This window comes from Protopterus annectens, chromosome 2.part2 (assembly GCF_019279795.1).
Source record: "Protopterus annectens isolate FY-2018-M chromosome 2.part2, PAN1.0, whole genome shotgun sequence".
Lineage (NCBI taxonomy): Eukaryota > Metazoa > Chordata > Ceratodontiformes > Protopteridae > Protopterus > Protopterus annectens.
Genome location: NC_056730.1, coordinates 1,117,490,258 through 1,117,517,650, shown reverse-complemented (window position 1 = coordinate 1,117,517,650; position 27,393 = coordinate 1,117,490,258). Strand labels below are relative to the sequence as shown.

General features: G+C 42.4%; 1 protein-coding gene across 1 annotated transcript in view; it reads right to left on the bottom strand.

Moving 5' to 3' along the window:
* Positions 1-27,393, bottom strand: part of TJP2 (tight junction protein 2) — a 2,224,967-nt gene that overhangs the window by 1,838,863 nt on the left and 358,711 nt on the right. The window lies entirely within an intron of this gene.

Here is a 27,393-nt window from a genome sequence, read left to right as displayed (position 1 = left end):
ATCCAAGTTGGCACCTAGGAAAATTATTTGTTGAGAGGGCATCAGTTTTGATTTCTTTTTGTTGACTGTGTATCCCAGGAAGTTCAACAGTTTTATTACAAACGCCAGGTGCTGCAGTAGTATGTCCTTGCTGTCCACTTGGATCAGGCAGTCGTCCAGATATGGGTAGATTTGCATCCCTTGTAGTCTGCAGAAGGCGAATACTGATGCCAGGCATTTTGTAAACACTCTGGGTGCAGTAGATAAGCCAAAGGGCAATGCAGAGAATTGGTAATGGGTTGAACCTGCAAGAAATCTGAGGTATCTTCTGCAATCTTGTCTGATAGGGACATGCAGGTATGCCTCCTTGAGGTCCAATGTTACCAGCCAAGACTCCTTGCCCAGCATGGGAAGAAGCTGCTGTAATGTGGGCATCTTGAATTATGGCACCTGTAGATATGTGTTTAGGATGGATAGGTCTAAGATAGGTCTCCAATCTTTGTCTTTCCTTGGTACCAGGAATAGTCTGGAATAAAACCCTTGACCTAGTTCTTTTGCAGGTACCTCTTTAATTGCTTTCATGTCCATGAGAGCCGAAATTTGTTTTTGTGCCTCTGCCCTTTGATTTTGTGGCAGGTTTGGCATGCCTCTCATTTTTGGAAGGGTGTGAAAGTGGAACCTGTAGCCTCTGTCTATAATGTCCAGAATCCATTTGTCTTTTGTAACAATATGCCAATTTTTTGAGAATAATGTCAGTTTTCCACCCAAAGGTGCTGCCATTAAAGCTTTGCTTGGCAGGTGTAGGGAGAAGTCATTGTGTCTGTTTTCTGAAAGACTGTGATCTATCTTCTCCACTCTTGGGGTTGGTGCTTGCCACTGTCTGGCTCTGAAAGATCCTTGAGGTTGCCCTCTACCCCTTGGACGCCTGTATCTGCCCCTTTGAGGTCTGTCCGTGGCTGGAAAGGACCAATTTTTTGAAGGCCAGTTTCTGCTGACACGTGGAGGCTGTACCTGCAGGAAATCTTTCACCGTTTGCATTGATTTCGCTTTTTCCTCCATTTTCTTTAGCCCCTCCTCTGCTTTAACACCAAACAATATATCTTTTTGAAGAGGTGCATCTAATAATTTAGCTTTGACATGATCTGGTAAGGTTTCCTCTTTGAGCCAAGCATGCCTACGTATAACAGACCCTGTAACAGCAGCTCTACATGAGGCCTCTAAAGCATCAAAACCACACTGCAAGGTATGTTCACCCACTTGCTCTGCACCATGCAACAAATCCTGCAACTCTTTTAAATCTGGTTGTTCTGGTTGTGTCATTTTGCTTTTCAGCTGAGATATCAAAAACTGTTGATACTTTAACATATGGAACTGACAGTTTAATGCCCTCATGGTTAAAGTGGCCGAGTTGTACACCTTTTCCCCCCACCTTTCTAAAGATCTGGAATCCCTCTCTGAAGATAATGGGTTTTTAGCAGTAGAGGCCTTAATTTCCTTGGGACCCTGTGAAATAGTTTCTGGGTCAGCAGTATGGCTTTTATATAGGAACTGGTGAGAATCAGGAACCCGGTAATACCAGTCTGGTTTAACAGGAGCTGGAGGCAAAGAATCAGGATTAAGGCTGGCTTCTGTGTACACATCATCCAATATATCTAAAACAGGAGGGATAGCCAGAGGCCTATGCTGGGGAAGCAGAAAAAATTCCCTAAGCCTTTTCTTGGAATCTGAGTAATCTTGGCCTTCCCAGTGAAAGTGTTTCCTCAATGTATGCAGGGTTTCCCCAAAAGAGAAGTCCTCAGGTGGGAGACCGAGGGAAAAGGCTCCTCTGCATCAGAGTCTTTGAATGGAGAATAGGCACAATCCTGGTCCTCAGATAGTTCTGAGGTAATAGAAGCTTGATCTGAGGAAGGGTAGTCTTCCTCTAATCTAGGCCTTTTGTCAGAGGGGGGTTGAGAACCCCTGATAAGAGTAATTAAATCCTCAGCCATTTTAAGCATCTGCTTTTTAGGCATGGTGCCTTGAGCGGGTGTCTGAGGAACCTGTTTTTTGGTTTTCATGGCTGTTTTAGATTTAGCGAAGGCTTTAATAGAGAAGGAGGAAGGCCTGAAGACCCCTTGAGAAATGGCAGGCCTGTCTAAATTCTGAGTTTCCCCGCCAGGAGTGGCGTCGGTACCTGTAGTAGGAATGGGGGCCGAGGAGCCTGCGACCTCGGGTACTGAAGACACCTGTAATGCATTGTCATCGGTACTCAGGGGCTGTGTAGGCACCTCGCTGAGTACCGGAGAACCGGTAGTCGGCCTTAGCGTGGTATCAGTAGGTGGTGCGGACCTCGTATGCCGGTCCTTATCTTTGCGTTTTTTGCTCAAAACTGGAGTCGGAGTATCCGATGACATAATATAATTAAATTTTTTGCCAAAAAAGTGAAGGGCAAACTCCGCCCGACGCTTAATAGTGCGTTTGTTGAATCTAGCACAAAAACGGCAGGCCGAGACGTCGTGGTCTGGGCCTAAGCAAGGTATACAGTAAGAGTGGAAATCCTTATGCGGTATTTGCTTCCTACATGAAATACAATTATTAACTTTGTCTGACATCGGTCTAAGGCAAGAAAAGTTTCCCCAACGGGGTACTTGGCTTTCAAGAAGACTTCGGCTGAAATACTTTCGTAAATTTCAGGAGCTGGCCGACCGGCACTTGCGAACTGCTTCTGCTTCGGGCACCGTGCGGCAAGAAAGACTGAAGAAAATGGCGTCGGCTGCCTCTTTTATACCCCTGCCGTACTGACGTCAGGGAGGAAGCGACGACAACCGACGCCGGACCTAGACTTTGGAATTCGGCCGACCGAGCACCCGCCTGACGGCAGGATAACCCATCTGTTATGACTGCAGCTGTATGCACGATTAACATCGGAGAATCTCTGTTGCTTTTTTTAAAGCTGTCTCGCTATGTTAAACTCATTTAACATAGCTAACAGTGTGAAATGAGAGTTATAGTAATGGAAAAAGTCCAGGCGACCGGACCTTTTTCCATTACTATAACTCTGATTTACAACGTGCACGCTGACCAATCAGCGTGCACGTTTTTGAATATTTAATGGGGGGGGTCATTGTATAATTTGAAGTAACCTATACCAGATCATTGGTGGGGGGGGGGCACTTTTTGGCTAAAGGACATCTTTCCTTCGGTTGGGCTAGAGCAAGGACATATCCAAGTTTTGTTTACATGCTCTTTAAGGGTCTTTTTAAATTGTGTAGTATTGGTGGTAGTTTTTATGTTAAGGGGGGAAAATTCCAAAGTTTAGCTATGCAGTATGAATAAAGAACTTCTCCAGTAGTATTGTTAGCCTTTGTTACTGGAGCGTAGGACACGACTGGCAGAGTACGGTTGAAGTAGGTTACGTAGAGCAGGAGTTTTGTCTGGATAATAGAGCAACTGATGGGCCATGGACAATTGGTTGTACGCTAGAAGGCTGGGCAAGTCTAACCAGGAGAGCTGTTTAAGAGCTATACAATGTTGAGATCTAAAAGTAGATTCTATGGCAAACTTTGCATTTTTATTGTAGCAGGTGTCTTGTTTGCTTAAGTCTGACTTCTTGATGCGGGTGTGTAGATACATAGAGGAGGGTACAGATGAAGTGAGTTCTCGCTACGGTGGCTTTTGTGCCACTTGTGAGGAATTTTTTATGTCTATACAGTGATCCGATTTTTTAAGTACTTCCTTTTATTGACTGGGCAATGTGCAAGTCGAATTTCATGTTGCTATCTATGACTACTCCAAGTAGTTTGGTACAGAATACTGGGGAAATTATTCTATTGTTGACGATATAGTAAAGGAAGGGGAGGGTCGTTGGGTCTTGTGGGGTGAAAAAGCATAAGTTTAGTCTTAGTGGGGTTAAGAATAAGTTGGTCATTAGATAACCATGATTCAACCTTTAGGAATGACTGCTGGGTGACATGTTGTAGTTGGAATGTAGGAGCAGCACAAATTAGGGTAGAATCATCTGCATACTGGACCAGAGAAGCAAGTGAGGTAGCAGTATGTAGGCCGTTAGTAAAAGGGGTGAAGAGGAGTGGCCTCAGGATGGAGCCCTGTGGCACTCCTAAAGTGACTGGCAGGAGAGGGAGAGATTTTGTTGCCATTTAACTGATTGCTGTCTTCCGGCTAGGTAGTCTGGGAACCCAGCTACAGCAGAGTGGCTAAGATTAAGGTCGGAAAGAACTTAGAAGTTTGTTATGAGAAACAATATCAAAAGCCTTAGATAGATCAACAAATATGGATGACACTAGTTTGCCCTCATTTCTAAACTGATTTACTGTGTTAGTAAAGGCCATCAGGGCAGTAGTAGTGCTATACTTTGGCCGAAAACCATGCTGAGTATTGGAAGACTGTTGGCCAAGAGATACTTAAGTAATTGAGAGTGAATTCATCTCTAAGGTTTTGGACAGGGAGGATAGTACTGCCGAATTTTTTGTTCTGAGATGGATCGATTAATGAGAATGGAAACACGGTAGGAGATGACTTCGGCAGAGATTTTTAGGCATTCAGCAGGTAGCTGATCTGCTGCTAGTGTGTTGCTGGTTTAATTTTTTTTTTTAGATATTTTTTATAGCATCTATGGAGACTGGTTGTAAGGAAAAGGTATTCTTATCCTGAATAGTTTTTAAATATGGTAGAGTAGGTATAGAACTGCTCTTTGTAAGGGCCAATATTTTTTCAGTGAAGAATTTGTTGAATTGTGTTTCGATACTTTCTTTACTGCAGCTGGTAGCTGGTGCAGGTGTATTAGCTTGCCCTGGTTGTAGAATTTTTTTTATGGCAGACCAGAATTTGAGGATTTTGCTGTTGTTCAGTTTGTCTGGTGGTGTATTGCTTAATTTTGTCCTGTCTGATTTGTTTTTTCGCTTTGTTGAGAAGTTCTACATAAGTCTGTTTATTTATTGCGGTTTTATTGGTGTTCCAATTTCCCCAAGCTTTAGCTCTTATTTTTTAGTAGTGAGCTTGTTTCCTTGGTTAACTAACATAGTGGCATTTTATTCTTATTGTCCTGGGAGGGGCAAGATTATCCAGTATCCTAAGGAAAACAGAAATTAATTCTATGGCATCCTCTAGAGGTCGGAACTTAGAGATGACCAGTTACAGTGTTTTTGGGTGGATATGAAGTCAGAAGGGGAGAAATTTATTTTGTTACAAATCTGGTGATAATTACTGACCTTAGATGGATTCAAGTGATGTCTGAGTAAACAGGTTGGATGACTGTCACTAAGGGAGTCTGGGAGACACCCACACTGTAGAGAGGGTAGTGGTCTATTAGTTAGAGTCCAGTCCAGGATAGACTGCCTCTTAGATGATTTGTCAATTCTGGTAGGAGATTTAATTATCTGAGAAAAGCCACAGACATTTATGTAGTTAGTAGGTCTAAGAGAATCACATGTATACCAATCAATATCCCCTAGTACAATGGTTTCCTGTGGTAGGGTGTATGATATCCACCGGAGAATTTGTTCAAGAGTGATGAGATGGTTACCCGTGGGAATATAGGCTCCTACTACATTTAGGCGTTTTCTTGAATTAATTCTTAGTATTGTGAACAGTACACGCCTGCATTTTTAAAGTTTGGGGTACTTTGATTAATGGGTTCTAGGTTGAGGCAATTTTTGAACAGAATAGCTACGCCGCCTCCTTTTTTGTTGATCTATCTAACCTAAGTATATTGTATGCTGCAGGTATAATTTTATTATCGCTAATGTGAGGTTTTAGCCAGGTTTCTGTTATTATGGAAAAGTCTAGTGAGTAGAGAGCTATGGTTGTGAGTAATTCTTGTACTTTATGTATACTTCTGATGTTGATATTAAGTATTTGTAGGTCAGTTCCTTTTCCAGGGATGTTGAGGAAACTTTGAGGTTGAGACATGGTTTGGGAGGTTGGGTGAGATGGATTAGTTTTGGGTCCAGGGTTGGGATATGCGTCTCCACTACGAATACGCTGGGATGCAACATATGTAATATGTGTTAGAAATTTTGTAATTTATTATATTTGATGGACATTGGTGGGGAAGGTTTAAGCGGGAGAATACAAGAGGTCTGATTGATGGTTGAGGTGTTGTAAATGGATGGTGCTGTTAGGATAGTATCCTGAATATTTTGTTCTGGGGGTGGGAATGGGGTATTAAAGGTGGTGGATGGGATATTAAGGGAAGTATGATAGAAAGTGAAGTGGGCAGTGACAGTGAGGAAATTTAGAATACTGGAGTATAAGGCTAGCATGATGGTTGAGGTGTCGGTATTACTTTGATGTATCTCCGTTTGCTGTTATATTATTAATGAGAGTTAGAGGGTTTTGTTAATGTGTAGAAGTGGAGTATAGGTGAATAGTTGTTTGATTTGGGACTGATGTGGTGGCTAATGTATCTGATTGGCTGACTGATGTAAGGTGTGTGTCTAATTACCTCATCAGCTCAGTGCACTGAGTAGAGAGAGCATTTGGGAAGGCCAACCCCCTTATTTCCCTAATCTTGAACTATCTTCTGTTTCCTCCCTCTCTACTTTTAAAGAAATACACTTTATTTAGCTGCTTTTACTGAAATTGTGTTCTTCATACTTTATTACCTTATTTTTGCTGTGTGCTCTTAAGTGTTCAATTGCTTTTATTCTGCTGCATTTAATACTGCTTGTTAGTAGCCTGATTAAATTTATCTGTTATTCTAACCATTTTAAGCTTTGGTCTTAGCACATGTGCTTCAGGCCAGTTGCTTTACATTTAAGAAGCTTCTTGTGAACAAACCCTTATCAAAACCCTCTCTCCATAAGTCCGCCCAAGCATTCGGAACACTATGTCTGGGCAATTCCCATCAGTTTCTCCTGCCAGTCTGGTCGACATGGGCATACTGAGACAGTGTAGCAAGTGCCTCATGTTTACTGACAACCCTCTTCTCCTAGCACATAATTCTTCCACCTGCGAGAAATGTATGTACATCAGTAACCTGGAGTCCATGCTCTCTCGAGCCACAGTCAGTACTCCTGGCAAAGAGGAGATTGCCAGCACTAACACCAAATGACTCATCACATAGCCAAGCACAACACACATATATGCAAAGGTCCTCAATAAAAACTTAACTAAACAGCAGAGCCCTCCAAAAATACACTCACAAACATTCCACACACAACACCAAACACATCACACACAGTAGACAAGACACCAGTGTTTCACAAAAACAGCCCATAAGGCAGAAAGTACAGTTTTGTACCTACCATAAATGTAGATGTCCGATAGGCATGCATCTGCAGTCCTTACAAATGGGTTGTCCTGTCGTCAGGCAGCCCTTCGGTCGGCCGGATTCCAAAGTCTGGGTCTGGCCTCGGCTGGTGTCGCACTTCACCAGACGTCATAGCTGCAGTTCTTTGGGTATAAAGGCATCAGCCGACGCCATTTTCCTCAGTGTTTCTTGCCCCAGATGCCAGGTGCCCTCTAGGAAGGCTAAATTTGGATAAATGCAAATGGTTCCAAATAGTAGAGAGCAAACAAAAAATAAGCATGTATGTACATATATACAAACAAATACACCATAATAGATTCCCCCAGCTAGCTACAAGATGGGCAAATACCCTAGGAGTACCACAGAGGGGAAGGAGGGTGGGTAATCCTGACTGCAGATGCATGCCTATCGGACAGCTACATTTATGGTAGGTACAAAACTGTACTATGTCCTTCAAGGATGCATCTGCAGTCCTTACAAATGGGTAGAATACCATAGCCAAACTGGGGGAGGAGGAGAAATAAGATTATGGTGTAGTTAAGATCCCTTGCAAAACAGCAGTGGCAAAACCTCGGGATCTGGAGTATAAAGGTAAATTATAATGCTTGGCAAATGTATGCACGGAGCTCCAAGTAGCAGCCTCTAAAATGTCTTTGGTAGCCACTCCTCGTAAAAAAGCTGTGGTAGTGGCTGTAGCCCTTGTAGAGTGAGGCCTGATGTTTTCTGGAGTTTTCTTCCCATGGTAGGAATAACAAAATCTAATGCAATTTCCTATCCACTTAGAGATTGTCTGTTTCTAAATTGCTTTTCCTTCCATTCCTGTTGCATATGCTACCAGTAGCTGGTCAGTTTTTCTATTGCTCTTGGTCCTGTCCAGGTAGTAACGTAATTGTCTATGTACATCCAAGGTATGCAACAGTCTTTCTCCACTGTTCTGTGGGTTGGGGAAGAATGTAGGTAGGTGGATAGCTTGATTTAAAGATACCCTGGAGACCACCTTTGGCATAAAAGTAGGATTAGTTCTCATGGACACTCTATCTTGATGGAAGATCAGGAAGGGCTGTACTGCCATTAATGCCTGTAGCTCGGATACCCTTCTTGCTGAAGTGATTGCAAGCAGGAAAGCAGTTTTCCATGATAAGTACTGTAATTCTGCTGTTGCTGCTGGTTCGAAAGGAGGGAGTGTCAACTTTTCTAGCACAAAGTTCTAGTCCCATGCTGGCAATGGTGGCTTCCTAGGTGGTTTTACGTTTTTAATTCCTCTCAGAAACTGCCTGAGTAGAGGATGCGAGAAGACTGGAGGATCCAAGTTGTATTTTGCTGAAATAGCTGATGCATGAATCTTAATGGAAGAATAGGACAGGCCGTTGTGGAAGAGCTCTGCCAAGTATTCCAGGACGTTAGCTATGTTTACCAGTGCCACATTTTCTCCTTTTGCAGTACTCCAAATGAGATATCTTTTCCATTTTGCTGAATAATTTTTTCTTGTTGAGGGTCTGCGAGCCTCCAAGATAATGTCTTTAACCCTTTGAGATAAATCTGGGTTATTTGGTCTTATGCAATGCTCCAGGCAGCCAGCTGCAGTGTTTTCAGGTTTGGATATAGGGTTTTGAAGTTGTTCTGTGTTAACAGCAGGGGAACAAGGGGCAGAGGCCATATTTGTTCTCGAGACATGCTCCTCAGTAATGGGTACCAATGTTGCCTTGGCCAGTCTGGAGCTATCAGGATGATCCTTGGACGGTCTTCTTTGATCTTCAATAGCACCTTGTGCATCAAAGGAAGAGGTGGGAATGCATATGCTGTCAGGTTTTTCCAACTGAAGGATAGGGAGTCCACTTTCCAAGCAAGTGGGTGGTACGTCCTTGTGCAGAATTTTTCAGTTGGTGGTTGTGTGGGGATGCAAATAAGTCTATTTCTGGTAGTCCCCATTTCCCTGTAATGGTTTTGAAGATGTCCGGATGCAGCATCCATTCGTGAGCATCCGTGGTAGTTCTGCTTAGGATGTCTGCTAGTATATTTTCTTTTCCTGGCACAAAATTGCTTGTAACTGAATGTTGAAGCTCAGGGCCACATTCCAGAGGTCCATTGCCATCCGGCATAGAGGGTATGAATGTGTGCCTCCCTGTTTGTTGATGTACCACATAACTGTGGTGTTGTCCGTCCTTATCAGCAGTTGACCCTGTTGAAGAAATGGTCTGAATGCCTGAATTGCCAGTTTTACTGCCAGCATTTCCTTTTGATTTATGTGTAGGTGCAGCTGGTCTTGAGTCCATAAGCCTTGTATGCACTTGTCCAGCATGTGTGCCCCCCAACCGAGGTCTGAGGCGTCTGTTGTGATGGCCTGGCTTGGCTGAGTGTTGTGGAAGGGCAGTCCCTTGTTTAATTGACAGACCTGAGCCCACCATTGGAATTCTTGCTTCAGGCATGGAATTATTGGAATTTGGGTTTCTAGGCTGTGCTTGTGCTGAGACCATAAATTCCTTAGGTACCACTGTAACTTTCTCATATGTAGTCTGGCATTTGGAACCAATATTATGCAGGATGCCATGTAACCGAGGGCTTGCAGGACTTTTCTTGCTGTTAGCTGGTTCTGCTTTGTTAATGCCATGAAGTAGAGAGGAGTTGCTCCTGTTTTTCTACTGTCAGGAATGCCATTTGTTTTGATGTGTCCAGATCTGCACCCAAGAAGGTTATCCTTTGGGATGGTATCAGCCTTGACTTTTTTATATTGACTGTGTATCCCAGGGCTTGTAGTAGATGAATGACCCTTTCCAAATCTTTTGTTAATTTGGTTTTGTTGTCCGCTTGTAACAGGCAGTCGTCCAGGTAAGGGTAAATTTGAATTCCCTGAAGCCTGCAATGAGCAATTACTGATGCCAGGCATTTCGTGAATACTCTGGGCGCAGTAGATAAGCCAAAGGGCAATGCTGAGAATTGATAATGCTCTGATCCTGCAAGAAATCTGAGGTATCTTCTGCAATTTGGTCGTATGGGGACGTGCAGGTATGCCTCCTTGAGATCTAGAGTTACCAGCCAAGACTCCTTGCCCAGCATGGGAAGAAGCTGCTGTAGGGTCAGTATTTTGAATTTTGGAACAATGAGGTATGTGTTTAAAGCGGACAGGTCGAGAATAGGTCTCCATTGGTTTTCTTTTCTTGGTACCAGGAAGAGTCTGGAGTAAAATCCTTGCCCTTGTTCCATAGATGGTACCCTTTCTACAGCTCTCATCCTTAGTGAGTTATTTGTTCTAGAGCTTCTGTCTCGGAGGTAGGTTTGGCATTCCTCTCTTCCTTGGTAGAGTATGGAAGTGAAACCTGTAACCTTGGTCTATTGTCTGTAAAATCCATTTGTCTCCTGTGATGTAATGCCAGTTTACTGAAAATAAGGCTAGCTTCCCGCCTAAGGGTGCTTCTAGTTGTTCCCTGGTAGGCGGTGCCAGAGCCAAGTCACTGTGATTGTCCTGTGGAAGTGGTATTGGCTGGATCTGTGGCTGCACCTCGCTGGTTGTTATTTTGCCACTGACGTCCCCTGTAGGCACCTCTGGATTGACCCCTGCCTCTTGAGCGCCTATTCCTGCCTCTCGGAGCTCTGGAGGTGTCTGGAAAGGACCAATTCTTGGAAGGCCAGTTCCTGCTAAACCTTGGAGGCTGGACCTGCAAGAAATCCTTGACTGTCTGGACAGATTTTGCTTTCTCTTCCACCTTCTTCAGCACCTGCTGTGCAGGGGAGCCAAACAAATTGAGCTTATCCAAGGGAGCATCTCGGAGCTTTGATTTAACATGGTCTGGTAAGGACTGCTCTTTTAACCATGCATGTCTTCTGATCACTGTGCCAGTCATGGCTGATCTAAAGGAAGCCTCCAGTGCATCATAGCCGCATTTTAAGGAATGATTACTGACCTGCTGAATGTTATGTACCATTTCCTGTACAGATTTTTTATCTAATGGTTCATCAGAGGTTAGTTTTTTAGTTAACTGGTCTAACATAAATTCCTGATACTGAATCATGTGGAATTGGCAGTTCAAGGCCCTAGCTGAAAGAGTAGCAGAAGTGTAAACTTTTACCCCATCTCTAAGGCCCTAGATTCCCTTTCAGAGGGGAGGGGGTTTTTGGCAGAGGTAGCTGCTACAGCCTTGGGTCCCTGGGAGATAGTTTCGGGATCTGCAAAAGGGGCCTTACACAAATGATAATGTGTGTCCAGAACCCTGTAGTACCTATCGGGCTTAGCCGGGGCCGGAGGTAGAGAATCAGGAGCAGTACAAGCATCATTAAATGCATCATCCACAACAGTAAGTACTGGAGGAATGGCTAAAGGCCTATGCTGTGGCAAATGCAAAAAGGTTCTAAGCCTTTTCCTAGAGTCTGAAAAATCCTGGCCCTGCCATTGAAATTGTTACCTCATAGCATGCAAGGTTTCCCCAAAAGAAAATTCCTCAGGCGGACAGGCAGAAGGAATGGACTCTTCTGCATCAGAGTCCTCATAAGGAGAAAAGGGGCCCTCTGGAGGGTTTGAATTATCTGATTCATCAGAGGAGTCATCTGAAGAAACTGGCTCAGGGGGCTCTACTCTAGTCCTCTTCTCTGGAGGTGGGTGAGAGGCCCTGTCTGGATGTGGTTGGGATCCCCGGATCAAAGAAATGAGATCCTCTGCTAGACTAAGCATTTGTGAACTAGAGCTAGGCCTGTGAGAGGGGGTCTTAGCAGGCACAGTTTTGGTAGTTTTTGCTGCTTTAGCCCTGGCAAAAGCCTTAATCGACATGGATGCAGGGGGCCTAGCAGCTCCACGTGCAGGGGTGGATATATCCAAAGGGATAGTGTCAGATAAATCCTGTGAACCTGCAAAAGCAGGTGGGATTTCAGTAGCAGATTCAGCCAAGCTAGATGAGGCCTCGGTAAGAGGTAAGTTTTTGGCCGAAGGAAGAACCGTGGACTCGGTTTCAGCCGAAACCGAGACACTCGCGGTTGGCTTAACCACGGTTTCGGCCGAAACCGCGGACCGCGAGTGTCGGTCCTTTTCCTTGCGCTTTTTAGAAATTTGCGTAGTCGGAGTATCCGACGGCATAATGTAAGCAAAAGCGGAGGCGAAAAACTCTTCAGCAAATTCCGACCGACGTCTAAGCGTCCGTCGGTTGAAAGAAGCACAGGCTAGACAAGCTGCTACGTCGTGGTCTGGGCCTAAGCAAGGTAAGCAGTAAGAGTGGAAATCTTTATGAGGTATTTGTTTCCCACAAGTTAAACAGTTATTCACTTTTTCTGACATCGGCTGAGGCAAGAAAGAGTCCCCAACAGGCTACTTAGCTTTTAGAAGTCTTCGGTAGTAGTAATCTCTGGTTCTGACCGACCGGCACTTGCGAACAGCTTCTGCTTCGGGCGCCACGCGGCAAGAAAGACTGAGGAAAATGGCATCGGCTGATGCCTTTATACCCGAAGAACTGCAGCTATGACGTCGGGTGAAGTGCGACACCAGCAGAGGCCAGACCCAGACTTTGGAATCCAGCCGACCGAAGGGCTGCCTGACGACAGGACAACCCATTTGTAAGGACTGCAGATGCATCCTTGAAGGACATCAATAAACCAGACAGACTACTCATTGGTGACTCAGTTGTGACACACACTGATGTCCCCCTCACCAGGCTCGACAAGGAGACGGTCACAGTCAGTTGTGTCTGGTGCCAGAATCCACCACATCATGCATGGACTTAAGAGACTTCTCTCTGCAACAAGTACAAGTATGACTCTATCATTGTCTATGTTGGTGTGAATGACTCGAGACGTACCTCCCTGGACTATATGAAGACAGACATGATTGAACTCTCAGATTGTGTGTTCCAGGCAGGTATTACCCTATCCCTAAGCAGCATCCTACCTTCACCAAGAATGTTACCACAATACCAACAAAAGACTTCAACAATTGGCTTAGTTTCTGGTGTCATTCCAAGGGGATCCAGTATCTGTCTGCCTGGGAGGACACGATAGACAGGCCTCGATGTTTTGCCAGAGTAGGCCTTCACCTGTCACCACTGGGTTCCTGGATCTTGGCCAAGGCTCTTGCCTTCCCCCATTGTGCCTTTTTAGGCAATGTCCCAAAGACAAACCTTCCAACATAAAATATCTGTCAAAAAGCAAATTGAAGGGCATGCTGCTTAACACTAAGAGCCTTAATCTGAAAATGGACTCACTGGAGGCTGTCCTTGCACTGGAAGATACCAATGTCTGTGTGGTCACAGAAACTTAGTTCAGGGGTGCGGAGAGCACCCCTGCCTTACCAGGCTATACCTCATTCCACACATTCCAACCCTAAAATTATATCGGGAAGACTAAGTGTGGTGGAGTCGATATCTTCATTAAGGACAGGCACACCTCCAGACTAGTTTGCCAGCATGACACACTGGAACTACTCCACGTGCAACTGACAGTTGGCAAGACACCCCTAGACCCCCTACATGACTCAGGACACCCACTCTTCTTACCAGGATCTGCTTGACTCCATGAAGGTACCCCCAACACCCTGATCTCTGGTGACTTCAACTACCCCACCACAGAATGGGTGAACTATTCTTGCACTAATGCACTCTCAATTATTCCTTGACTTCATCAATTCTAATGCACTAGATGAGCTTATCATATCCCCCACAAGGGGAAATAACATTCTGGATTTGGCTCTCACCAACAACATGGGTGACCGCTGCACCACTCCCATAGTATGTTCTTCCCTGGTGAGATCATATCATCGGACTGTCTCATTCAACGTTTCTAACCCACCCCCACCCCCAGCCGTAATCAAGCTAAAAAACTTCTCAAAAGCTGACTACAACCCTGCTAAGAGAGGGCATCTGTAGCTTCACACCACTATCCCCCTCAGAGGATGCAGACAACTATGCTGAACAGTATGTCAATGCAGTACACAAGCACCTGTACAACTGCATGGACTCAGCCATACCCAATGAAACTAAAACCTGCTCCTCAAGGAAACACAAATCTGCTTGGTGGACATCCTTTATCAGCAGGCTTTACAACAGAAGGAAGAAACTGTTGACCAAGGGTAAAAAGGAACAAATTCCAAATTGGAAAAACACCCTCCTTAGCCTCGACAAATTACATCACTAGTGAAAAACCTCCAAGGCCAATTATGAATCAAAACTAGCCTCCAAAGCAAAGGGAAACCATAAAGTCTTCTTCAGTTATGTCAGGAACCTCAGTGGCAAAGCTCAGGTTTGCTCCCAATTAGTACTTAACATCATCACTTACACGGATCCTGTTGACTTAGCCAACCTGCTAGCAGATAGGTTCAGCGCAAACTTCACCCCCCCGTCACCCCCCCCAAAGGCCCTTTCAGCATCCCTGATACTTGTCCCAGACCACACATCTCCGTAGTTGAAGTGTTACAGGCCCTATCCAAGGCAGAGAACACAGCTTCCATGGGACAAGATAGTATCCCAGGATGTATTCAGCACCATCTCTAGCAAGAATTGGCTTCGGCATTTAGCACCCTACTCAACCATAGCCTTAGTACAAGCTGCATTCCATCAGAGTGGAGAACTGCCATTGTCATCCCCTTGCATAAAGATGGTGCCACTACTGACCCTGGAAACTACTGCCCCATTAGCTTGACAAGTCTGATCTGTAAAGCCATGGAGCGCATTATTATGGATCTCATAAACAAGGACATAGGCAGTCTCCAAGCACTTGACCCCACCCAGTTCAGATTCGTAAAGGGCAGATATTGCCTGTTGAACTTGGTTGACTTCTTTGAGATGGTCACCAAGGCCCTGGTTGAGGGAAAGTCCATGCATACAGCTTACCTTGACATGGCCAAGGCCTGACACAATCCCTCACTCAGGCATCACCGAAAAAGTAACACAACTTGACATAAATACCTATCTCATCAGGCGGATGGCCAACTGGCTCACCAACAGGACCTTCAAAGTCAAAACAGGCACCTCCACTTCCGATAGCAGGCCCGTCACAAGTGGAGTTCCCCAGGGATCTGTCCTGGGACCCCTACTGTTTGGCATCTATTTCTCAGAGGTCCAGGCAAAGACAAAAGACCTGTGGCTGACCAAGTTTGGGGACTGTATGTTGGGTGTTGTCACTTGACATCCCAAATGATGTTAACATACTGCAAGAGGGTCTCACAGCAACTAATGACTGGTGCCAAAGTCATGGCCTCAAGCTAAATGTAAAAATGTAATGTATGTATCATCATACCATTCATCAAAAACACGACCCCTACTGATTACTACATCAACAGCAACCCCCTAAGCACACAACTGTGGTGAGAGACCTGGGCACTCAGGTTGATAACTTCACATTTGACTATCATGTAGAGGCAGTGGTCAAAAAAGCCTTTTACTTGGTTCATCTCATAAGTAAAGAGATTGCATCTAGAAAGAAATACCTCTCTATACTCCTCCCTCATTAGACCAATAATTGAATATAACTCCCCGTTTGGGATGCAACTCACCAAACATCTGCACCAACTATAAAGGCCACTGAAATACCTCACAAAGAGAATCCATGGCCTCCAACACCTGTCCTATGCAGACAGGCTCAAATCACTATCACTCTACTCAGTTCCCTACAGATTGCTCAGGGGTGATCGGCGTCTCGCCTACAAGGCAGTCTCAGACCCTGCCCTACTAGAGATGCTCCATATCTGCAAATCTAACTCCTCATGCACTACCCACTCAAAAGGCATGAATCTAATATGCAACATCAACAAAACCTGCTGGAGAGACAGGTTCATCTCCCAGAGGCTGCCCCATCTCTGAAATAGATTTTCCATACACGTCAAATAGAGCACCTCACTGACCCTATTCAAGTGCGACCTTGATGAGTGGATGAGAAACCACAAATTTGTCCCAGGGGTTCCACTTGTGTCCCTCACTGACATGGGCAACAAGTGCTGACTGAGGTTTCTTTTTGGGGATAAACTCTTGGCTAGGCTTGTAAGGGCCCCAGGGTCATTAGCCGAGTAACCTCCTATGATCCTATGTAAGTGCATGGGGTTGCGTGGGAATTGGGGATAGGGTAGAGTAGAGGAGCAGAGTGAGCCTGAGCAGTGAGGGCAAACAGAGCAGGATGAAACCATGAGGTGGCTGACCAGGAAGGAGACACTAAATCAGAAAAAATTACCAGTTACTCAAGCATGCCCCAGGTCAGTGCACTACAACAGTAAGATGGGACCTGTTAGCAGTTACAGCTAAGTGAATGCAACAAGTTAACTCGCACTACTGGAAAAATCCAAGTTTCGGGATATTTTGGAGGGGAAAACCTGGCCTACAGTGTCCAGACAAGTATGCACACTACTATTTTACAAAATATAAGGTTATTTAAGTTTTCAAAGAAATTGGAGGTGGGCATATAATAGGACATACGCTGCAGGCTCTTTTCTCAGTTACAGTTGATGCCGCCGTTGGGATGGTAGTCCGTGGAAAATAGAATTCAAGCACCCAGCACAGAAAGGGGAAATAATATACACAGTGCAGTGTTAAGGGACGGTAAAATAAAAGACCAACTATTTTAATCGGGGGGGGGGGGTTAAAGATTACACAGTGCTGTTACAGTTCAGTATCAGATAAATTGTTGTACAAGAATATCCACTACATAAAGTGACCGAGGAAAAATCACTATCAAACACCTAACATATTGCTAGAAACAGTGAACAGGCATATGTAACTTCAACAATGCTAAGGCAATAATAAGACAACAAAACATAACATGTCTAGCTTGCTATCACATAGGGTAAAATAGAGACCAGAGCATATAATTATTAAAAACGTCCAGCTCATAATAGGCAGCCATTACAGTATTAGCATCAGACAACTATCTTTAGCTCTACAGTGATAACATTTGTAACTTATAAAACAGTCGAGCACAAGTACAGTAGAATGTGACACTATACAATGGCGACAGCAGACAATATGAAGCTGCTTTCAAGTTGGATTTACATTACAGCTCTGAACAGTCATCTTGAATGGACATCAAATATGTACTAGCAGAGAGATTTCTATTCTCAACTATCAACACTTAACAACAAATGGAACTTTGCTAGGGGTATGGGCAATTACCAACTCAGAGCACTGCATGTTCCTGCATTATATCATATGTTATAAACGTTCTAATTTCTTTTACCCATGACTTCTCTGTATTCTCCTCACATGTATTTCAGTTATCTTTTAATCACCCAGGTCATGACTGAAAAGGGTTCAACAGCCCAGCTCACCCACTTAAACTGTAAATAAATGCATGAATACAAGTTATCTTACAGGACAACAGCTAGCTACTCTTTTTTGATAAATGAAACACTGGTGCAAAAACACAAACCCCTGTAGTCTTACAGTTACTGTTAATTTTCTGAGATAGTTTGCAGTTTGGACTCAAGTAAATTATTCAAAAAATCATGCATTTCCAAAATATGAAATATGTGCTGCTTTTCAGTCCATTTTACCAATGTCTACTGTTAGCTGCTTACAGAGAAATGTTGTTGTGCTACACTGTCTCATAACATCAAGAGCCAAGCTCAACCTACTTGTCAGACTAGACGACTAAATTATTTCCAAAGGTGGATGTAAATGCCCTTAAAGGAGCATAACTCATTGTCTGATACAAAATGATCGGACAGGGAAAAATGCACTACCACTAGCTTGTCATTCATTTTGCAGGCAAATGTGCATCTATGGACATTCATCCTAGAGAGTCTGCCCTCTTTGCCCACATGTAACTCGTCTCTGGACATGCCCTATATTTAATAAACCAAGTTTTCAGAACAGCATGTAAAGAAACCCTGTATTTTGACATATGTCGGAAACTGCATAAATAAACTGACAAGTTTTGCATCTTAAATGGTTGCAGGGCTTGCGCCATATTGGACTGTGTGTTTGCTCTGCTGTAAGTGTAATTCTCACAAGCAAATTCTTTAGATTTGGTGGCTAACGGACAAAACACAAGTCTATTAGTGTGGCAGACATGTTCTCTAGGAAGATAGTAGTACCGGTGGTGTCTCCCAGGAAATCTGTCCCAGGACCACTTCTGTTTAGTACTTCATTCACTGGATGTCGAGGCTGACATCAAGGGCCTGCACCCGGCCAAGTCTGTAGATTTGGAGCTGTCATTAATTCCCCACCAACTTCCAAATTCTTCAGGAGTGACTAATATGCACCAAAAAGTGGTGCCTGGACCACAGCCTACAACTAAGCACTTGCGCACTTACGAGAGAGGTGGCACTCCTTTAAAATCTGACTCAGCCATTAGGGGCCTGGACACTTTCATTGATAAACTATCCTTAGATCACCATGTATCCACTACTGTTAGAAAATCATATTACCTAGCCAGACTAATCAACAGGGGTACTTCTTCCTTCTCCAAGACAAGTTATCATCTCTCTCTACTCCTACTCCCTTCATCAGGCCCATGACAGAGTATAATGGTTCCTCTGGTATGTAACCCAAGCATATGATCCATTTTGAGAGATCACAGCTTTTCATTACTAAGACAATTATAGGCATCTTTCTTGAGCTACCCAAGACTGCCTTAAAGTGCACTCTGTCTTTCCATTTCCTACAGATTCTTGTGAGGTAACCACTGTCACATTTACAGAGACTTGAAGGATCCAGTTTCATGTGGCCTCCTAGACATCTGCAAAACTAACACCCTCAACATCTGCTCAAGAGATTTTAACTTCAACCAAAACATAAAAAGGACATGCGGCCAAGATAGGTATATATCCCAGAGAAACCCTCATTTATGGAATAGTTTTCCTTTGTATGTAAAGCAAAGTAGCTCCCTAACCCTTTTTAAAACATAAGCTGGATGAATGGATGGGCAAACATAAAAAGAGCTCCAGGTCTAGTCCCTCAAACCCCCAATGACTTGGGTCAAAACACAAGTATTATTCATGCTGATGGTTAACTACAATTTGGGGAATTCTGGCTAGCCAACTCGTGATCCACAGAAACAGCTTAGCATTGACCTAAAAACCTATGAATCAGGTTTACCACCACAGTGGATGCAATATCCACTAAAGAGGATCAGATATTACAAAGGAAGCATTTTCATCTTCCATGAAACAACTCAAGGGAGACTGCACAAGCATTTTATAATAGCCTGAGTTGTTCTTCAGAGTCCTCAAATTCTTACTTCTTTTTCACTTACCACGACACAGACACGGGCAACTCAGTATAGCATTACATAGAAAAGCCAGTAGGAATAAATATCTCACACTGTGAGGAAAGTGCCTATATTTTGAAAATAACCAACCAAATCATTCATTCTTTGTCCAGGCTTTTGCAATCAGGTTCAAATACTGACATAACCAGGACCAGGGATGACACCTTCATCTCAAGACCATCACTTGTGGAACCTTCTTAACTTTCTTTTGCTCAATGGCAAACTCCTGTTCAGCAGTGGGACTAGCAATGGTCCGCACCTTTCTCAGTGTCTGAAATTAATCACCTTGTAGCGTCTTTGCCCATTTATCAGGCCCACATGTACACCATGATAAAGAAGTTATGTACTTACCATAATGTTCCATCTGTGTTGTCCATTTTCATTCTTCCTCAATTAATAGGTTCAGAGCCAATCCTCGGATCTGACTCAGCCATTACACTAGCTCATGACCTCCAAAAACTCTCTAACTTCTTCCATGCCCATAATGCACCAATCCCCTCACATCCCTCAGATCTTGTTGCTGTTTGACAGGAAGACTATTATAATATGCCATATCCAGAGCTCAACGCAAAGGACAGTTGTGTCCTTGAACTCTCTCACTCCCCAAGAAATCAGTCAATAAAAAGGATGTGGGTTGGTGGGTGGCGAGTTCAGAAGAATGAAAATGGACAACACAAATGGAACTTTATGGTGAGAACAGAAATTCTTTATCTGATGTTCTTAACTTTCATTCATTCCTCATCTAATGGAACGGAATCCCCAGCTACCTAAAATCCAGGGTGGACTCTAAGGAAGGATATTCCTGAGTACAGTTGAGCAAAAGCTGCCCCCCCCCCCCTCCAAGACCAGATCTACTTTGTAATGACTGATAAAAGTATGAGGATTTCATTAAGCTGTAGCTGCACATACATTGTCCATAGAAGCACTAGACTTGAACACTGAAGAAGTCTCCACAGATCTGGTTGAATGAGCCTTTAAAAGTTTTGGTAAGGGGAGATTCAACTTAATAGACAAATGAAATGCAATCAGTCAACCATCTAGCTAGAGTTAGCTTTGTAACTGATTCACCCAATTTAGTATATGCAAAGGAGATAAATAGCTGATCTGTCTTTCTAATTTCTTTTGCTCTGTGTAGGTAGAAACGTAATTACCTGTGGACATCCAACAACTGCAGCATATATTCCCCTTTATTTACAAATTTTGGAAAGAATAGTGGCAAGTTAATGGATTGGTTGATGTTGGATTCTGACACCACCTAAGGAAGGAAGCATTGGTGCGTAATGTGACCCTATCCTTATGAAAAATCAAATATGGAGGCTTAGAAGACTGCTTGAAATTCTGAAATTCCTCTAGCAGATGTAATTGCAACTATAAAGACAGTTTTCCAGGTCAGGAATTTAAGATCACATTTAGCTGCTGGTTCAATGGGAGAATGAATTAAGGCTTGCAGTATCAAATTTAAATCCCATGGTGGAGTGGGGTCTTAAGAGAGTGCCTCTCAGAAAGGATTGGCACAGCTTAGAGGAAACCACTGAAGAATTTTGAAATCCAACATGAAAGTTAGAGATTATTGGGAGATAGACTTTACAGTCGATGAACTAGCACCTCCATTAAAAAGACTTGCCAAAAATTCTACAACCAACTGAACTGGAGTTGAGAAGGGGTCAGTTTGATTTTGCTGTGCCCAAAAAATGTACCTGTTCCATTTACTCCTTTAGAGTTTCCTAGCAGGCGGCTTATGGGAAGACAAAAATATAGAACAAACTGGGGAAGAAAGTTTTCTGACTTAACAGAATTGGAGAAATCATGCTGCTAGTTTGAGGATTGAGATACCGGGTGAACCATGCCTGTTGGGTGGGACAGAAGGTCTGGAGTTGGACTCAGAATCCAAGGTGGATACGGCAGGTGAGGCCAAATGTAGGAAAACCAAATCTGTCGAGGCCAGGAACGTGCAATGAGCAGGACTTTGCTATTCAACTGGGCTGCTTTCTACAGGAATTTTGGGAATGAAGGGAAATGGAAGGTAAGCATACGGAAGACCAGGGGACCAATCGTGGAGTACTGCATCCCTCAGTGATTTCCCCGGTGGGGGAATTAAAGCAAAAAAGCTGCTGCACTTGTTATTTAGGGGAGAGGCAAAAAGATTGCAGCAAGGCTGACCTCACTGACTAAAAATTGTATCAGTTACTTTGTTATTTGGAGACCACTGGCGAGGTAGTAAGATGGACCTCCTCAGTTTCTCTGCTATCATGCTGAACTTCCCGGAATATGCATTGCTATTAGAAAGCGACCGAAGGATATCGCCCATTGCCACACTCGGAGGGCTTCTTGGCACAAGGGATAAGATCTGGTTCCCCCTTGTTTGTTGGTGTCAACAGTTTGGTACATGTCTGTCTGGAATGTAACTTTTCTGAAAGGGAGAGAGTCTTGGAATGCCTGCAACACCAAAAGTACCACTCTCATCTCCAGAACATTGACAAGCAAGTTGGCTTCTTTGGGGGACCAAGAGCCTTGAACTGTTTTCCCCCAGGAAATACCCCATCTGAGAAGCGTCTGTGGTCACTATGGCCTCGGGCTGAGGGAGGATGAAAGGTGGGCCTTGTAATACCTGTTGTGACTGCATCCACCAGCAAAGGTATCTTTTGCATACTTGAGTTATTTTTATCTTCGATGACATGGGTTGAGAAAGCGTTGACCACTGTATTGCTAACATCCACTGTAGAATTCTCATGTGGAATCTCGTTAAAGGAACTAAAATTATTGCCATTGGTATTGACCCCAGGGCTTGCAGAATCAATCTGGCTGAAATTTTGGTACTGCGAATTATTTTTCTGACTTGCATATTTATCATTTGTACTCTTGAAAGAGTAAGAGAAACTACCACAGATACTGTGTTGAACACAGCCCCTATGAATTCTAATGGCTGGGTCGGTTGTAAGTGAAACTTGTAATTTATGGTCATTCTGAGATGTAAAGAAAACACCAAACCTCTCACGCGAAGCTTGCAAGGCCAACCAAACTTCAAAACAACACAACGGCCAGCAATAGAGTTCCAAGTTCTTTATTTAAACACGAAATGGACATGAAAATGTCCTATATATTAATCAAACATGATGTTCCAAACCGGTTTCGGTAATATCCTTCTTCAGTGAAACACAAATAAAAAATATACAAGTGCCAACAGATATGACTACGCTATTTATAGCGTAAAACCACCATAAAATAGCCAATCAAATTATTGTTTCTAATAGTGGTCTAAATAAGACCTTAACTTAGATCCACACATATTTCGTAACAGGAAATAATAACAACACAGATATATAGTTATTGACTGAAATCCAACATGAGACAGTGATGTAGAAATGTAGATCTATATATATATATTTAAAGTGTACAACATAAATACTGAGAGGTAGCTAACATAAAAATGGGAATAGAAATATTCAATATACCTATAGTATCATAGTATATCTAGATATTATATATACTCACTATAAAGGGAAAAAGTATTAATCCCTTCTTCTAAATACAATAGTATATAATAATATATGCAGTGGTATATATAACAATAATATATATTGAATTGTATATCAACCATGAGTATGTATATTGAATCTACATACTGAACATCATTTGTAAGTTACTTATGAAACTGTATATTAGGAGCAACAATCCCAACCAGATTATATATTATAAGTGGTCATTAAGACCTGGAGAAAACAAAGCTCCGAGATGTATAATCCAGTATTTTTCTTTAAATGTGAGTATATTTTCCCACCCCTGTTGATGACTTCTGTCACCCACTATTCGATCTATGATTGTAAACATGAAATGTGCTGTAGGGTGTTTGAGTGTATGTTGATAAAGGGCATTGGTAATTTTCTTATTCTTTATGTTACTTCCATGTTCGCCAATCCTAATCCTAAGTGAGCGTGAAGTTTTGCCCACATAGAGCGATGAACACTGACATGCCGCAAGGTAAATCACCCAGCTACTTGAACAATTCCCAAAGATTCTTAAATCATATACTTTGCTGGTATTTGTACTACTAAACTGTTTAGTTTTATTTACTTGACTACAGGACATGCAATGTCCACATGGGAAAGTACCCACTAATTCCTTTCCGGTCATGGTCAGTTGTTTGTATTTTGCTCCCCCACTTTCATGATGTTTGTAATGTGAAAAAATGGAGCCTAATGTTTTGCCCCTTGTATAGGAAAATTGGCAACGTTCACCCAAATGTTGCCTGAGATAATCATTAGCAAGCAGAACATTCCAATTCCTTTCCAGAATATTTCTAATAATCTGGTTATTTCTGCCGTACGTAGTTACAAATCTCAAAACACTATCACCTTTCTTTCTTTTGTGATTCTTGTATTCTAGTAATTGTGTTCTGGATTGATTGTCCGAGCAGTTTTTGGCTGATATAATGTCAACTTCACGACAACCCCTGTCCAAAAATCTTTTGGTTAAATCCAAACTAGCATCTTTATAATCTTCCAAGGAAGAACGGATACGTTTGACACGAAGAAACTGAGATTTAGGGATGTTGCGGGCAGTGTGGCGGGGGTGCATGCTGGAAGCATGTAACAATGTATTGTATTCTGGATATTTTCTGTATATCTTAGTGCCCAGTGTATTATCAGGCTTTCTGTAAACATTGACATCCAGAAATTCTATAGATGTTAAATTGCTGTTAGCAATGAATTCAATGCCCCAGATATTGCTATTAAGATAGTCCACGAATTCCTTAAGATATTCCATATCCGCCCGCCACACCATCCAACAATCATCCAGGTATCTTCGCCAAATGTCCATTTCAACTAAATAAATGTGAGATGTATCATATATCAAACATTCTTCCAGGTAGGCCATAAAAAGATCCGCATAAATAGGAGCAAAAGATGCTCCCATGGCCATGCCTTGCAGTTGCCAGTAACATTCTCCTTGGAAGTAAAATATGTTTTTATTTAGGACATGCTCGCACATACAAATAAGAAGGGTATTGAAACCCGGTGGATAGAGATTGGTCCTCTCAAGCCAAAACTGGAGTGCTTGTAGTCATGCCCAATGAGGAATACTTGTATATAAAGATGTAGCATCCAGTGTACAAAGTAACCAATCCGGTTCAATTTGCGTCTCTTAATTTGTAAAAATTGGGTTGTGTCTTTGATTCTTGCACTGACATTAACCAGAAGTGGTTGTAAGTATTCAGTAAGAAAAACTGATAATGGTTCTGTGAGTGAGCCATGACCGGACACAATGGGTCTCCCAGGTGGAGAAGTAAGGGATTTATGTATTTTGGGTAGTAAGTATAATATCTGTTTATTGGGGTCCTTGACCGTCAAATGTTTTGCTGTGTTCACTGATATGATTCCTTCTTCAACTGCACTTTGTAAAAATGTATCGATTTCTTGTTTAAATGTTTAAATGTAAAGGTTGGATCGATACCCACAGATTAGTTAAAATACTGGCTGATTATTACGAAAGGATAATAGATACGAATATAGCAGAGGTTAAGGACCTCAGTACTATCTGCAAACAATTTGTGTCCAATAGTAACTATACCACCATGGTTACAAATTTATCGAAGGAATTAACTAAGTACGACAAAGTTACTAAAGAAAGGAAAATTAAAAAATTCAATAGGGACGTCACTGATTATGGCAGGGGACGCCCCTTTGAAATCCAAAAGTCTGTCAGGTTCAAAGACACGACATTGGGTAAAGACGGGGCTAGGACAAGGAAAAGACCCAGACCTATTCTCAAAAATAAAGAACATACATATACCAGTACCTCGGGTGATGAGTATTCTCCCACTGACAGCGAGGGCGTAACATCTGATAACTCACCAGTAAAAAAGAAAAGCAATGCACCCATCCCTTTAGGAGGACTAATAAACGTAGAGGTGGGCGGAAACACCCAAAAAGACCTAGACATAGAATCAATGGATGGATTGATCCAAGTACTATTGAAATAGATGGTATTGGGTTTAATAATGTTCTCAATCTCTCCAAAACTGTACTAACTTTTGAACAAGAAAAAATTTTAAATAAAGGCTTGGGATTTGTACCAGGTTTCTTCTGTGATCAATACCAAATAGTTACTGATGTTTTGGAATTTTGCCGCTGTCTTAATCTTAAAATATTTTTTTCCAACAACAATAACAGCTACTCTCAAAGATCTACTGAATTTAGATTCCTTAAATCAACATTCCAACCTCCTGCAAATATCCATGTAACTGCCTTTCAACAGGCTGTACTTAGAGAATTACATTTTCCACCATATGGTTTTGATATATTACAAGATAATATTCAGGAAACTGAAAGGAAGGCTCTAATGGAATTAAAAAAATAATAATAACATAGCAATTCTTAAGGCCGACAAGGGTGGGGGGCTGTAGTTATTCTGGATATGGATTACTATATACAAGAGGGACTCCGACAATTGTCGGATTCAAAATGTTATATGAAGATGGGTATCGATCCAACCTTTACATTTAAGCAAGAAATCGATACATTTTTACAAAGTGCAGTTGAAGAAGAAATCATATCAGTGAACACAGCAAAACATTTGACGGTCAAGGACCCCAATAAACAGATATTATACTTACTACCCAAAATACATAAATCCCTTACTTCTCCACCTGGGAGACCCATTGTGTCCGGTCATGGCTCACTCACAGAATCATTATCAGTTTTTCTTACTGAATACTTACAACCACTTCTGGTTAATGTCAGAGCAAGAATGAAGGACACAACCCAATTTTTACAAATTATAGAAGAGATGCAAATTGAACCGGATTGGTTACTTTGTACACTGGATGTTAAATCTTTATATACAAGTATTCCTCATTGGGCAGGACTACAAGCACTCCAGTTTTGGCTTGAGAGGACCAATCTCTATCCACCGGGTTTCAATACCCTTCTTATTTGTATGTGCGAGCATGTCCTAAATAAAAACATATTTTACTTCCAAGGAGAATGTTACTGGCAACTGCAAGGCACGGCCATGGGAGCATCTTTTGCTCCTATTTATGCGGATCTTTTTATGGCCTACCTGGAAGAATGTTTGATATACGATACATCTCACAACATTTATTTAGTTGAAATGGACATTTGGCGAAGATACCTGGATGATTGTTGGATGGTGTGGTGGGCGGATATGAAATATCTTAAGGAATTCGTGGACTATCTTAATAGCAATATCTGGGGCATTGAATTCATTGCTAACAGCAATTTAACATCTATAGAATTTCTGGATGTCAATGTTTACAGAAAGCCTGATAATACACTGGGCACTAAGATATACAGAAAATATCCAGAATACAATACATTGTTACATGCTTCCAGCGTGCACCCCCGCCACACTGTCCGCAACATCCCTAAATCTCAGTTTCTTCGTGTCAAACATATCAGTTCTTCCTTGGAAGATTATGAAGATGCTAGTTTGGATTTAACCAAAAGATTTTTGGACAGGGGTTATCGTGAAGTTGACATATCAGCCAAAAACTGCTCGGACAATCAATCCAGAACACAATTACTAGAATACAAGAATCACAAAAGAAAGAAAGGTGATAGTGTTTTGAGATTTGTAACTACGTACGGCAGAAATAACCAGATTATTAGAAATATTCTGGAAAGGAATTGGAATATTCTGCTTGCTAATGATTATCTCAGGCAACATTTGGGTGAACGTTGCCAATTTTCCTATACAAGGGGCAAAACATTAGGCTCCATTTTTTCACATTACAAACATCATGAAAGTGGGGGAGCAAAATACAAACAACCGACCACGACCGGAAAGGAATTAGTGGGTACTTTCCCATGTGGACATTGCATGTCCTGTAGTCAAGTAAATAAAACTAAACAGTTTAGTAGTACAAATACCAGCAAAGTATATGATTTAAGAATCTTTGGGAATTGTTCAAGTAGCTGGGTGATTTACCTTGCGACATGTCAGTGTTCATCGCTCTATGTGGGCAAAACTTCACGCTC